The 12,999-nt window shown below is 40.2% G+C and overlaps 1 long non-coding RNA gene across 1 annotated transcript; it reads right to left on the reverse strand.

The window, feature by feature from the left end:
• Positions 1–566: 566 nt before the first annotated feature.
• LOC140893243 (uncharacterized) lies at positions 567–12,524 on the reverse strand. Its single transcript, XR_012153067.1, has 2 exons — positions 12,304–12,524; positions 567–869 (listed from the first exon to the last, which is right to left on the reverse strand). It is a non-coding gene; the product is annotated as an uncharacterized lncRNA (long non-coding RNA).
• Between the last annotated feature and the right edge of the window lie 475 nt (positions 12,525–12,999).

The following is a 12,999-nucleotide window of genomic DNA, read 5'->3' on the forward strand; positions in this document are numbered from 1 at the left end:
CCTACATCGACACCATATTGAAAAGATTTTCTATGGATGAGTCCAAGAGAGGACATCTACCTATGTGTCATGGAGTTTCTCTATCCAAGTCTATGTGTCCCAAGACTGACGAAGAGATAGAGAAAATGACACACATACCATATGCGTCAGCCATAGGTAGTATTATGTATGGGATGATATCTACTAGACCGGATGTAGCCTTTGCTCTGAGTGTCACGAGCAGATATCAGGCCAACGCCGGTCAAATGCATTGGAAAGCCGTGATGAAACGACCCTAACCTCTAAGCTTTAATTAAATAATAAAGAAAGTACTGATTTTTAAAAAAATTTGTCATGACTTGTTTGAAAAGTAAACAAGCCATCCTTTCCCGACCAGCAGTTCAAATAAAAGAAAGAAACGACGACTAAAGGTCTCAAATGCGATAATCACAAACATGCAAGCACGAAGTAACCACCTCCGGGTTACAACATAAAGTAAACCAAGAAATAAACTTCAACATAAGCTCAAATGCGCTAATCATAAACATGCAATGACTGAGTAACCACCTCCGGGTTACAACATAAAGTAAACCAAGAAATAAACTTCAACATAAGCTCAAATGCGCTAATCATAAACATGCAATGACTGAGTAACCACCTCCGGGTTACAACATAAAGTAAACCAAGAAATAAACTTCAACATAAGCACAGGGAAACACATTCTGGCTAAAGACCTCAAATACTTCAACTTTCAAACACTTTAATACATATCAGAGTTAGTATGCGGAAAACTTAAACATGCAACAGCGACGGTCATTGGGCTTCGCACTACCAGTGGCCTCAACCCAGTGGATCCTGCCCCTCCGTCTCCTCAACATAAAACTCATCACCTGCAATCAAACAAGCGTATTGAGTCTAAAGACTCAACAAGCATAAACAATTGAATATCAAGGTTTAAAAATACATGATGCTTTACTCAAACTATGATACTTAGTATACTTTGAACTTTAACTGAAAATATGCATGAAACTAGTGAAAGAGTGGGTGCCCAGTGAGCCAACTTGTGGCTATGGGCTTTGATGACTCTTTGTACAAACGATCTTTTGTTTAATATAATTTACACTTTTATTAATGGCAATGACTTTATCTTTCTTCATATTGTTATATTGTGATATACTATTGTTGTTTTGATAAAGACCTTGAATATACTATAGTGTATGTAAGATGTGGTAGAACATGGGGATGTCTATCATGAAATACATCTTATAGTCACTGTATATTCTAAACTGTTCCTAGTCGATTGAGCCATCCGATAATAAGGATAAGGATCGCTCGAGTTTGAGACTAGCATTTGCGATGCGGAGTACCACGTTTCATTGGTAGGGAACATGGAGATGTTCGAAGCATGCAAATGGATATTCATAGGATGAATAATCGAACTACCCTATCCGGAATTCCAAGTGGTTATCACTTATCGAGTGGATAAAGTCCGCGGTTTTGGTTGTACACCATTAGTCCTTACTACTTGAAACATCATGGAGACTCTATATGCTAGTACTGTGCTTTGACTCGTTTACCGACTCTATGGGGGTCATCAGGTGTCGGGATTGGGTACAGTTACAACACATATAGGAGTCGATGCATTGTTGTCAAGGATTCACCACATACTTGCGAGTGTGGATATCCTATGCGATCTGAGGAGATATTAGTGTGACGAATCTCTGGCCAGAGTACTTGATGTGATTTAAGAAATGGTTTCTTAGTAGCACATGCGATGTCACTAATTTGATCTTCAAGATGTATTGCATAGTTATCGAATCTTGAGCGACTCTCGATATACCAATGGTTGTTGATTCGATCGGGATATATGGATGAAGGGACCGTACTGTACGCGAACCAAAATCTACTGGTTCTTGTAGGCACTATCAGTGATACCTAGGGAATCATGGGGCGATGTTGCTAGGCGCTTTACCATGATTCGTTGGGCAAGTCGGAAATCGTTGTTCCGAGTCACAAGGAGTTGTGAGCCCACGGCTAGCTGTATCCCTGAACCATTGAGGGTCACACAGTGTAATGGAGTTTTAATCCCCGTTGAGATAGTTAAATTTAAAGAGTTAAATTTAATGAATAAAGAAGTTGGACTTCTTAAATAAGAGTAAGGGAGTAGGATTTCCTAAAATGACATAGGGATGTACATTTTTGGAAACAACTGAATTCGGATTCAGGAAAATTTATCTTGACTTTAAAATGTGCAGAAATGGTTTCTGTGCACATTGGTAAAATCGGTTTATCAATCGGAGTCACGATGAATTTTATATTAATTTCTGAACATGCGGGCTTTGCTTGTCGGGCCTCAACTTATGACTAATGGGACCTAAGGTGTTAGTGGCCTGCATTATAAATAAGTTATTGCAGTACAGAAATTACACACAACTGGTCATAATTTTGAGAGCAAAATTTTGAAAACCCTAGCCTCCTCTCTCTCAAATATTTCGGCCGCCCCCCCTCCCTTCTCTGCGTGAGAAATTCCGGTCTGTGATTTTGAATTGCAGTCTGGAATAGCGAATCAAATTCGTTTATTCTCTTCGTAGAAAACTTCTGATAGATTTTCTAGTGCAATCTATCAGAGGGATTAAACCTCCATTCGTGGACCTGATTGAAGGACAGAATATTCATCAGTTCCAGGGAGATACAAGAAGCGCAGAGAAATCTGTGTGGTGTCCAATAATCTCGATTCGAGATTGAAGGTAAAATTTTAATAATTGTTATTTAAATTTTACACACACTTATAATTTAATCGTTGAACGGTTGATACCCACAATATGGAATTGTTCCATAATAAAATTTTTAAACTTCCGCTGCACCGGGTATCAATCGTGATTGATCTGAACGCCAGTTTTCCAACAGTGGTATCAGAGCCAGGTTGCTCAGATCAAACGATTAAATTAATCGATTGTACAAAAAATTTTGAGTCTCGGTTTTTGAAACAAAATAAATATTTTTAAATAAAAAAAATTTTTTCGGGGCAAAACCCGGGCAGCGATTGGATCGCTGCCCGGTGGGGCAGCAATTGTTGCTGCTGCGCCGCCCAAAGGGGGTGCACGGCGTCGCCCAGGGGCGGCGCTCAGCGCCGCCAGGGCAGCGCTCGGCGCTGCCCAGCGCAGCGCTGGGCGCTGCGCAGGGCAGCGCTGGGCGCTGCCCAGGGCGGCGCACGGCGCCGCCCATGTGCGACGCTCGGCACCGCCCAGGGCGGCGCACGGCGCCGCCAGGGCAGCAACTGTTGCTGCCCTAAAGGGGCAGCCGGGCTGCCCCGGCCCGCGCCCACGGGTGCGGGCCGGCCCGGGAGTGTTTCGGGCGGCCCGCGGGAAAAATTAAATTTTTATTTAAAATTAATTTTAATGTGTTAAAATTTTATTTTTGGTCCGGTCAAAAATTGTTTTTGATTGGTTCACGAGATTTCGGATCGAATTGTTCGAGTCCGTAAACTTTAAAATTGATTTTTGGATAAATTTGAATTTTTTGAAAATTTTAATATTTTATCCTTAAATTGAATTTTGAAATCAATTATTTTTGGTACAATTGATGATAAGATTTGATCTTATGAATATATTGAGTAAAATATGATTTTATCCATAAAATTGGATTTTGTAGATAAAATATGATTTTATTTGATAAAGAGATAAAATATGATTTTATATGTAAAATGAGATTTTATATATAAAATATGATTTTATCCTGTTTAAATTTGAATTGCCACTGCATGTTATCCAATAAATTAATTTTGAATTAAATGTTATTGGATAAGGATGATCGATTGCCATGACCAATTTTGTAGGTGTATGTTAGGAATTTACATTTGTTTTTATTGTTGTTGGTTTTATTAATGGGCCTGGTTTATGGCCCAGTATGAATGTCATATGTAATAAAAGTGGGCTTGGTTTATGGCCCGTTCCCACCCCTAAAAATGTATCCCCTACTTGTCATTGTTATTTATTGTAAATACATTAGATTTAGTGGGAGATCAAGATTTGAAGATGGTGGCCCAGCAGACAATAAAGACAGAAGAAATGTAAATTGGAAGCACATGTAATAGGATTGCATTGCATACTGCATATTACCTAGGATTGGACTAAGACTCGTGATTGGCAACCATGGGTCAATTAGAAATGGAATCGATCATCCTATATAATATATGATATTATGATTGTATGCATGTTTTAGACATAATTGCGTGAATCCGGCAAGCATGCAATAATTTGAAATTGATGAGACAAATTTTTATAATTAAAAATCCCTCATTTTAAATATGATTTAAAATTGATATCAAGATAAATAAAGGAAATTTAAATTTGTTTAAATATTCCTACCTTCCATCAACGGTCAATGTATGTGATGCTACCCGCGGATACGGTCCGGCTCATATTATTGGGGGGGCCCGTCCGTCGGAAAGCTGTACATTGGATCGACACATGTTGTAAGTTGGGTGGAACTCCCATGGGATCGGCTCATATTATTGGGGGATCCACATGGCGACCGTCCATCACAACTTAATATTGATGGGTCATCTTGACATGTCACTTTAAACGGCGTCATATTATTGGGCCCTTATTGGACATGAGGTAAACACATGGGGGTTGCTTTGGAAGCAATTGGGCTCTACCTTTTGAGAATTATGGTTGGCTGATATTATTCGGGACCATAAGTTTGTCAATTGGACTCCATGTTCTCACTAAGGAAAAAGTTTCCCGTTTTCACTAGAGGGTAGTGAAATCGTTAAAAGTGGGAGTGAGATTCATAAAATTAAATTCGCCTATTTTATGTCTTAGTAAATTGCTTAAACAATCATTGATATATGTCTGTTTTTCTTTTCAGTATTTCATACAATGAATTCGCGTAATCCATTATTCTCGATCCTCGAACAAAACAAGTTAACTGGCGCAAACTATATGGAATGGTTCCGGAAGTTGAAGATTGTCTTGACTTCGGAGAAGATGCTCTACGTGTTAGAGAAATCACCTCCGAAGGAAGCACCAGCTGACGTAAGTCCGGAGGAATTGGCCAAACTTGATGCATGGTGGGACCATGACATCAAGACCAAATGCTATATGCAAGCCTCGATGTCTGATGAACTCCAGAGGCGATTTGAGGACACCGTGAATGCTGCTGACATTCACGCTCAACTCAAGGAACTTTTTGGGGCTCAATCGAGGGCTGAAAGGTTCGCTACAGTTAAGGAGCTAATGACGTGTCGCATGCGTGAAGGGACTTCGGTCCGTGATCATGGGGTACGAGTGATTTGGCTCATACAAAAGTTAGCGATCCTTGATTTGGTGTTGGAGCATGAACTCAACGTGGATTTACTGCTTCTGTCTCTTCCTTCTTCGTTTGACGGATTTGTGGTAAATTTTAATATGAACAAGATAGAGGCCACCCTTGAAGAGATGGTCAATATGCTTGTGACATATGAATCCACACTTAAGAAGGATAAGCCAGCTTTCTTGGTGGGCTCCTCATCTTCTGCTAAGAAGGGGCCAAGTATGAAGGGCAAGAAACGTTCTGCCCCACCCAAGAAAGTCGAGCCCGAGAAGAAGCACAAGACAAAGGCTTCAAACAATGGAAAATCCAAGGATGTTTGCCATTACTGCAAGAAGCCCGGTCATTGGAAGCGCAACTGCAAGGAATATCTAGAGCAGTTGGGAACTGCAAAGGGTATGTTCTATATTGAAATAAACATTTCACTTAATACTACTTCTTGGGTATTGGATACCGGATGTGGATCTCACATTTGCAATGATTTGCAGGTGATGACAAGAAGTCGCAGGCTTAGAATGGGTGAGACCCAGCTGAGGCTCGGGAATGGTTCCAGAGTTGAAGCTACAGCCATTGGAGATGTTTGTTTAATTTGCAGAACGGTTTTAAGTTATTTTTAAGAGATGTTTTATTTGTTCCGGATTTAATTAAAAACATTATTTCTGTTTCTATGCTAGATAGAGATGGTTATTCTTGCAATTTTGTGAATGGGATTTGCAATATTTACAAGAATGAATGTTTGATTGGAAATGGACAACTTGAAAACGATCTATACAACTTAAAACTAAAAGATGTTCCAATAAATTATATTGATAAACCGGCGACAACAAACAAAAGGAAAATCGATAGTCAAAACCCGGCGAACCTTTGGCATGCTAGGCTAGGTCATATTTCCTCAAGGAGGATGAACAAGCTAGTGGGAGAGGGCATGTTTGATATGTCTGATATTAACTCTCTACCTACTTGTGAATCCTGTCTAAAAGGGAAAATGACTAAATCTCCTTTTAAGGGGAAGCCTGAGCGTAGTCAAAATCTGTTGGATTTGATCCATACAGATGTTTGTGGACCATTTAGAGTTGGGACTCAATATGGCCACACCTACTTCATTACCTTTACTGACGATTATTCAAGGTATGGGTATTTATATTTAATGAAATATAAGTCTGAAGCATTTGAAAAGTTCAAAGAATTCAAGGCTGAAGTAGAAAACAAGCTAGGTAAAAGTATTAAAGCACTTCGATCGGATCGAGGTGGAGAATACTTAAGTACCGAGTTTTTGGACTATCTAAAAGAGAATGGGATTCTCTCTCAGTGGACTCCTCCTATGACACCACAGCTGAATGGTGTATCGGAGCGTCGTAATCGAACTTTGTTGGACATGGTTCGATCCATGATGAGCTTCACTGAGCTTCCACCTTCGTTTTGGGGCTATGCGCTTGAAACGGCGGTATTGTTGTTGAACAACGTCCACACTAAAGCAGTGGACAAAACACCATACGAGATATGGAATGGCAAAGCTCCTAAGTATTCGTACTTGAGGATTTGGGGATGTCCTGCTTACGTGAAGCGGACAGTGGGAGATAAGCTGGATAGTCGATCCAGCTTATGTTATTTTGTAGGGTATCCGAAGAATTCAATCGGATATTATTTCTATTATCCTGCTGAAACAAAGGTGTTTGTTTCTAGGAATGTCACCTTCTTGGAGAAGGAGTTCTTATTGGATAAGAAATGCGAGATGATGGAACTCGCAGAAGTTCGAGAAGAACCCGAAATACAAAATAACGATCCTACGCCTCAGGAACCATTACTGGACACGCCTGAACCTAGAAGATCCGAGAGGACTTCTAGACCTCCTGTTCGATATGGTCTTCTTCTTGAAGGGGATCAAGATGAACCCGACATTGGATGTGATCCAAGAAACTTCAAGGAAGCAATTTCTGATGCGGATTCAAATTTATGGCTTGAAGCTATGCAGTCTGAATTGGATTCAATGCATACAAACCAAGTTTGGTCTTTAGTAGATCCTCCTGATGGAATTGTTCCAATAAGGTGTAAATGGATCTACAAGAGAAAGCTTGGGCCTGATGGTAAGGTATTGACCTACAAGGCGCGATTGGTGGCGAAAGGTTACACTCAAAGACAAGGAGTTGACTATGATGAAACCTTTTCACCAGTTGCAATGTTCAAGTCCATAAGAATCCTTATTGCCATAGCTGCATGGTATGACTATGAGATATGGCAAATGGATGTGAAGACTGCTTTTCTTAATGGAGACATTAAGGAAGAAATCTATATGAAGCAGCCAGAGGGGTTCACATCCATGGGAAGCGAGCATAAGGTATGCAAGCTTCAGAGATCAATTTATGGTCTAAAACAAGCATCAAGAAGTTGGAACCAGAAATTTGATGAAACAATAAAAGATTTTGGTTTCATCAAGAACCCGGAGGAACCGTGCGTGTACAAGAAAGTAGTTAAGGATGCTGTGACATTCTTAGTACTTTATGTTGATGACATCCTACTCATTGGGAATGATGTAGGGATGTTACAGTCAACAAAGATATGGTTATCAGGTAGATTCTCGATGAAGGATTTGGGTGAGGCATCCTACATTCTTGGGATACAGATCTATAGAGATAGATCTAAGAGAATGATAGGACTCACTCAATCAACCTACATCGACACCATATTGAAACGGTTTTCAATGGATGGGTCCAAGAGAGGACATCTACCCATGTGTCATGGAGTTTCTCTATCCAAGTCTATGTGTCCCAAGACTGATGAAGAGATAGAGAATATGACACATGTACCATATGCGTCAGCTATAGGTAGTATCATGTATGGGATGATATCTACCAGACCGGATGTAGCATTTGCTCTGAGTGTCACGAGCAGATATCAAGCTAATCCCGGTCAAATGCATTGGAAAGCCGTGAAGGACATTCTTAAGTACTTACGAAGGACTAAGAATATGTTCATGGTATATGGAGGACGAGATCTGAAATTGGAAGGCTATACCGACTCTAGCTTCCAATGTGACGTGGATGACTCGAAGTCAACCTCTGGATTTGTGTTCATGCTCAATGGCGGTGCTGTCTCTTGGAAGAGTTCCAAGCAGGACACCACAGCGGATTCCACCACTGAGGCTGAATACATTGCAGCATCAGCTGCTGCTAAAGAGGCCGTTTGGATGAGGAAGTTCGTCCAAGAGTTGGGCGTCATTCCTGAATTTGTTGGTCCAGTCCCGGTGTACTGTGACAACACGGGTGCCGTTGCTCAAGCAAAGGAACCAAGGTCTCATCAAAGATCCAAACACGTACTGAGGAAATACCACATCATCCCGGAGATTGTGGAAAGAGGAGACATCACTGTCGAACGAGTGGCCTCTGCAGACAATATCGCTGATCCGCTTACTAAGCCCTTGCCAGGACCATTGTTTGACAAACATCGCGAAGCAATGGGTCTACGTAGTATGACTAGTTGGCTATAGGGCAAGTGGGAGATTGAAAGAGTGGGTGCCCAGTGAGCCAACTTGTGGCTATGGGCTTTGATGACTCTTTGTACAAACGATCTTTTGTTTAATATAATTTACACTTTTATTAATGGCAATGACTTTATCTTTCTTCATATTGTTATATTGTGATATACTATTGTTGTTTTGATAAAGACCTTGAATATACTATAGTGTATGTAAGATGTGGTAGAACATGGGGATGTCTATCATGAAATACATCTTATAGTCACTGTATATTCTAAACTGTTCCTAGTCGATTGAGCCGTCCGATAATAAGGATAAGGATCGCTCGAGTTTGAGACTAGCATTTGCGATGCGGAGTACCACGTTTCATTGGTAGGGAACATGGAGATGTTCGAAGCATGCAAATGGATATTCATAGGATGAATAATCGAACTACCCTATCCGGAATTTCCAAGTGGTTATCACTTATCGAGTGGATAAAGTCCGCGGTTTTGGTTGTACACCATTAGTCCTTACTACTTGAAACATCATGGAGACTCTATATGCTAGTACTGTGCTTTGACTCGTTTACCGACTTTATGGGGGTCATCAGGTGTCGGGATTGGGTACAGTTACAACACATATAGGAGTCGATGCATTGTTGTCAAAGATTCACCACATACTTGCGAGTGTGGATATCCTATGCGATCTGAGGAGATATTAGTGTGACGAATCTCTGGCCAGAGTACTTGATGTGATTTAAGAAATGGTTTCTTAGTAGCACATGCGATGTCACTAATTTGATCTTCAAGATGTATTGCATAGTTATCGAATCTTGAGCGACTCTCGATATACCAATGGTTGTTGATTCGATCGGGATATATGGATGAAGGGACCGTACTGTACGCGAACCAAAATCTACTGGTTCTTGTAGGCACTATCAGTGATACCTAGGGAATCATGGGGCGATGTTGCTAGGCGCTTTACCATGATTCGTTGGGCAAGTCGGAAATCGTTGTTCCGAGTCACAAGGAGTTGTGAGCCCACGGCTAGCTGTATCCCTGAACCATTGAGGGTCACACAGTGTAATGGAGTTTTAATCCCCGTTGAGATAGTTAAATTTAAAGAGTTAAATTTAATGAATAAAGAAGTTGGACTTCTTAAATAAGAGTAAGGGAGTAGGATTTCCTAAAATGACATAGGGATGTACATTTTTGGAAACCACTGAATTCGGATTCAGGAAAATTTATCTTGACTTTAAAATGTGCAGAAATGGTTTCTGTGCACATTGGTAAAATCGGTTTATCAATCGGAGTCACGATGAATTTTATATTAATTTCTGAACATGCGGGCTTTGTTTGTCGGGCCTCAACTTATGACTAATGGGCCCTAAGGTGTTAGTGGCCTGCATTATAAATAAGTTATTGCAGTACAGAAATTACACACAACTGGTCATAATTTTGAGAGCAAAATTTCGAAAACCCTAGCCTCCTCTCTCTCAAATATTTCGGCCGCCCCCCCTCCCTTCTCTGCGTGAGAAATTCCGGTCTGTGATTTTGAATTGCAGTCTGGAATAGCGAATCAAATTCGTTTATTCTCTTCGTAGAAAACTTCTGATAGATTTTCTAGTGCAATCTATCAGAGGGATTAAACCTCCATTCGTGGACCTGATTGAAGGACAGAATATTCATCAGTTCCAGGGAGATACAAGAAGCGCAGAGAAATCTGTGTGGTGTCCAATAATCTCGATTCGAGATTGAAGGTAAAATTTTAATAATTGTTATTTAAATTTTACACACACTTATAATTTAATCATTGAACGGTTGATACCCACAATATGGAATTGTTCCATAATAAAATTTTTAAACTTCCGCTGCACCGGGTATCAATCGTGATTGATCTGAACGCCAGTTTTCCAACAACTAGAAGGTATAATAACATGCACTGATAAACTCACGCTATGGGAGACTTTCAACTTTCATAACTTTCAACTGAACCTCATGCATTACTGACTGACTGACATAAACGTAAGACGAGTCAACCGTTACTTTGAAACTTTAAATTTTCTTTTCTTTTCTTTTCCTTTTTCCTCTAGAAATCAGATCCTTGAATTGTGACCCTCTGTTTCGATCATGATCATGGCTGCAGTGCACTATGCCGGCAAGACGACGAGATTTTTTCCGACGAACTTAACCCCTCTATGGCAAGGAGACCGAGATTTCTCCCGATCCCACATTGCCCCTCTGTTGGCAAGAGCATCGAGATTTCTCCCGACCCCACATTGCCCTTCATGGGTAGGGTAAACAAGATGTCTCCTGCTCCCTCCCTAAACCTCTATAACTTTTGGTAAGTAGACCGAGGCATCCCCCGACCTAGCAATACCCCTCTTTGTCACAACCAAATCACCTCTTTCAAAAACATTTTCTTTACTTTCTTTTCTTTCTTTATGACTCGACTCACACTCTTTAGCATGCAAGATATGAAAAGACTTTCTTTAAACTTTGCTTTACTCAAGAATAAGACATATGCATGCGAATATGCAACTTTAGAGAAATGAGACTCAACTCAATAATAATATGGATGCAAGGTGGGTGAGTGGCTGCCCCTAGGTGCTAACCCAACCTTAACTCAAATCCTCACATTCAAAGTCAAAGCCCGAGCAATTGCACCGAAAATCTCTTAACTCTAGCACCCCTTGACCAAAACCAAATCTGCTCGAACCCACACTCTCCAAAAAAAACTACCAACTAACCAATGGACCAATTTGAAACTTCATTTGAAAGCCCAAGCAAAAAGACCAAAAACAAAAATTGGACAGCCCACTTTTGTCCTAAAATTCTGCACCGACACCTTAACTTCAAAAATCCATATCTTATTGAAAAATTAACCGAAACGAGCCCATTTTATACTGACATGACCACAACATCATGAACTTGACCTAGGACAAGCTCTAACCACGCCCAGACCTTGGCCAAATCCTCCCATGCCCCGGAACAGTAACTGCCCTGCTCAAGGAGGTTACTCTAAACTTCACTTCTACCCCAATGTTTCAATCCCAAGCCCTTTTTCCTTTACTCTACCCCATACCAATCCATCAAACACCATTATAGACATGACTTAGGACTTTTCACAACCACCTAGGCAGCCCCTTACCACACTCCAACTCCACAATACAAAAACATCCAATTTATGCACCAAAATGCCTCCAACTTTTGAGCAAACAATGCAACCCTTTGAAAATCAACAAAATGCTTCAAACACACTTCAAATACCACTCTAACCTCATGAAAAATTTGAAAATCAATAGGGCATAACTTCTGAAATTTTTGAAATCAACATATGCCATCAAAACTCCTCATGCCTTCAATCATAAATCATCATGCAACTCTTAAAAATTTATAGCACTACAATTTTCAAAAATTTCACATGAACCCTACTGAAAATGGACATAAATTCGAACCTCACGTGCATCAAATAACAAGCATTTCGAAATTATAAAAGAATTTAGGAGCAAGATCATAAATAGCTTGAATGAGAGCCCAAAGAAAGCTTATACTTGCCTTCCACCTAAAATACCAAAAATTTCGAAATCAAAGGGAGGAGTGGGCTGGAACTTCAAGCTAGGACCAAGCAAAGACTCCTAAGATGGTGCTCCGGTGGTGGCGGCGGTCGGAAGTGGCGGCGGCGGCGGCTAGAAGGTGAAGGAGGAGAAACCGATTTGGGGAGGGGAAATGGGAATGAATGAGAGAGTGAAGGGGCGGCTAAGGCTCTCCTTTAGGGGCTAGGGTTTGTGTTATAATTTAAACTTTAATATGTGTATATGTGTGTAGTGTGTACATGTGTGTGTATGTATAGGTGTAAGTAATTAAAAGTAGGTGGGAGTGCTTTTAAAAGTACAACTTTAAAGTACTACAACTTTTGTCTACTAACTTACACTAATAAAATTTCTAAGTTTAAAAACCCCTAATCAAAAGTATTAAATTGGGTTTTACTAATCCGGGTTTATGAAAATTCTTACTTTCGAAAAAGTCAAAGAATAAGCCCAATATTGCAATACTAAGGAAAATGATTTCTGATACCCGAAAATTTCTAACTTTTGAATCCCCTCCTAAATTTTTCCTCCTTCCTTTCTACTAAACTTTTTAAAATAAACTCTTGGAATTTACCGCCGAAATCCACCATCGCCGGACACAGGAACCGGAAATCACTGTCTCAAAAATCTCAATAATAAATAACTTAAAATATTTGAGCAACTT

This window comes from Henckelia pumila, chromosome 3 (assembly GCF_033568475.1).
Source record: "Henckelia pumila isolate YLH828 chromosome 3, ASM3356847v2, whole genome shotgun sequence".
In the NCBI taxonomy this organism is placed as follows: Eukaryota; Viridiplantae; Streptophyta; class Magnoliopsida; order Lamiales; family Gesneriaceae; genus Henckelia; species Henckelia pumila.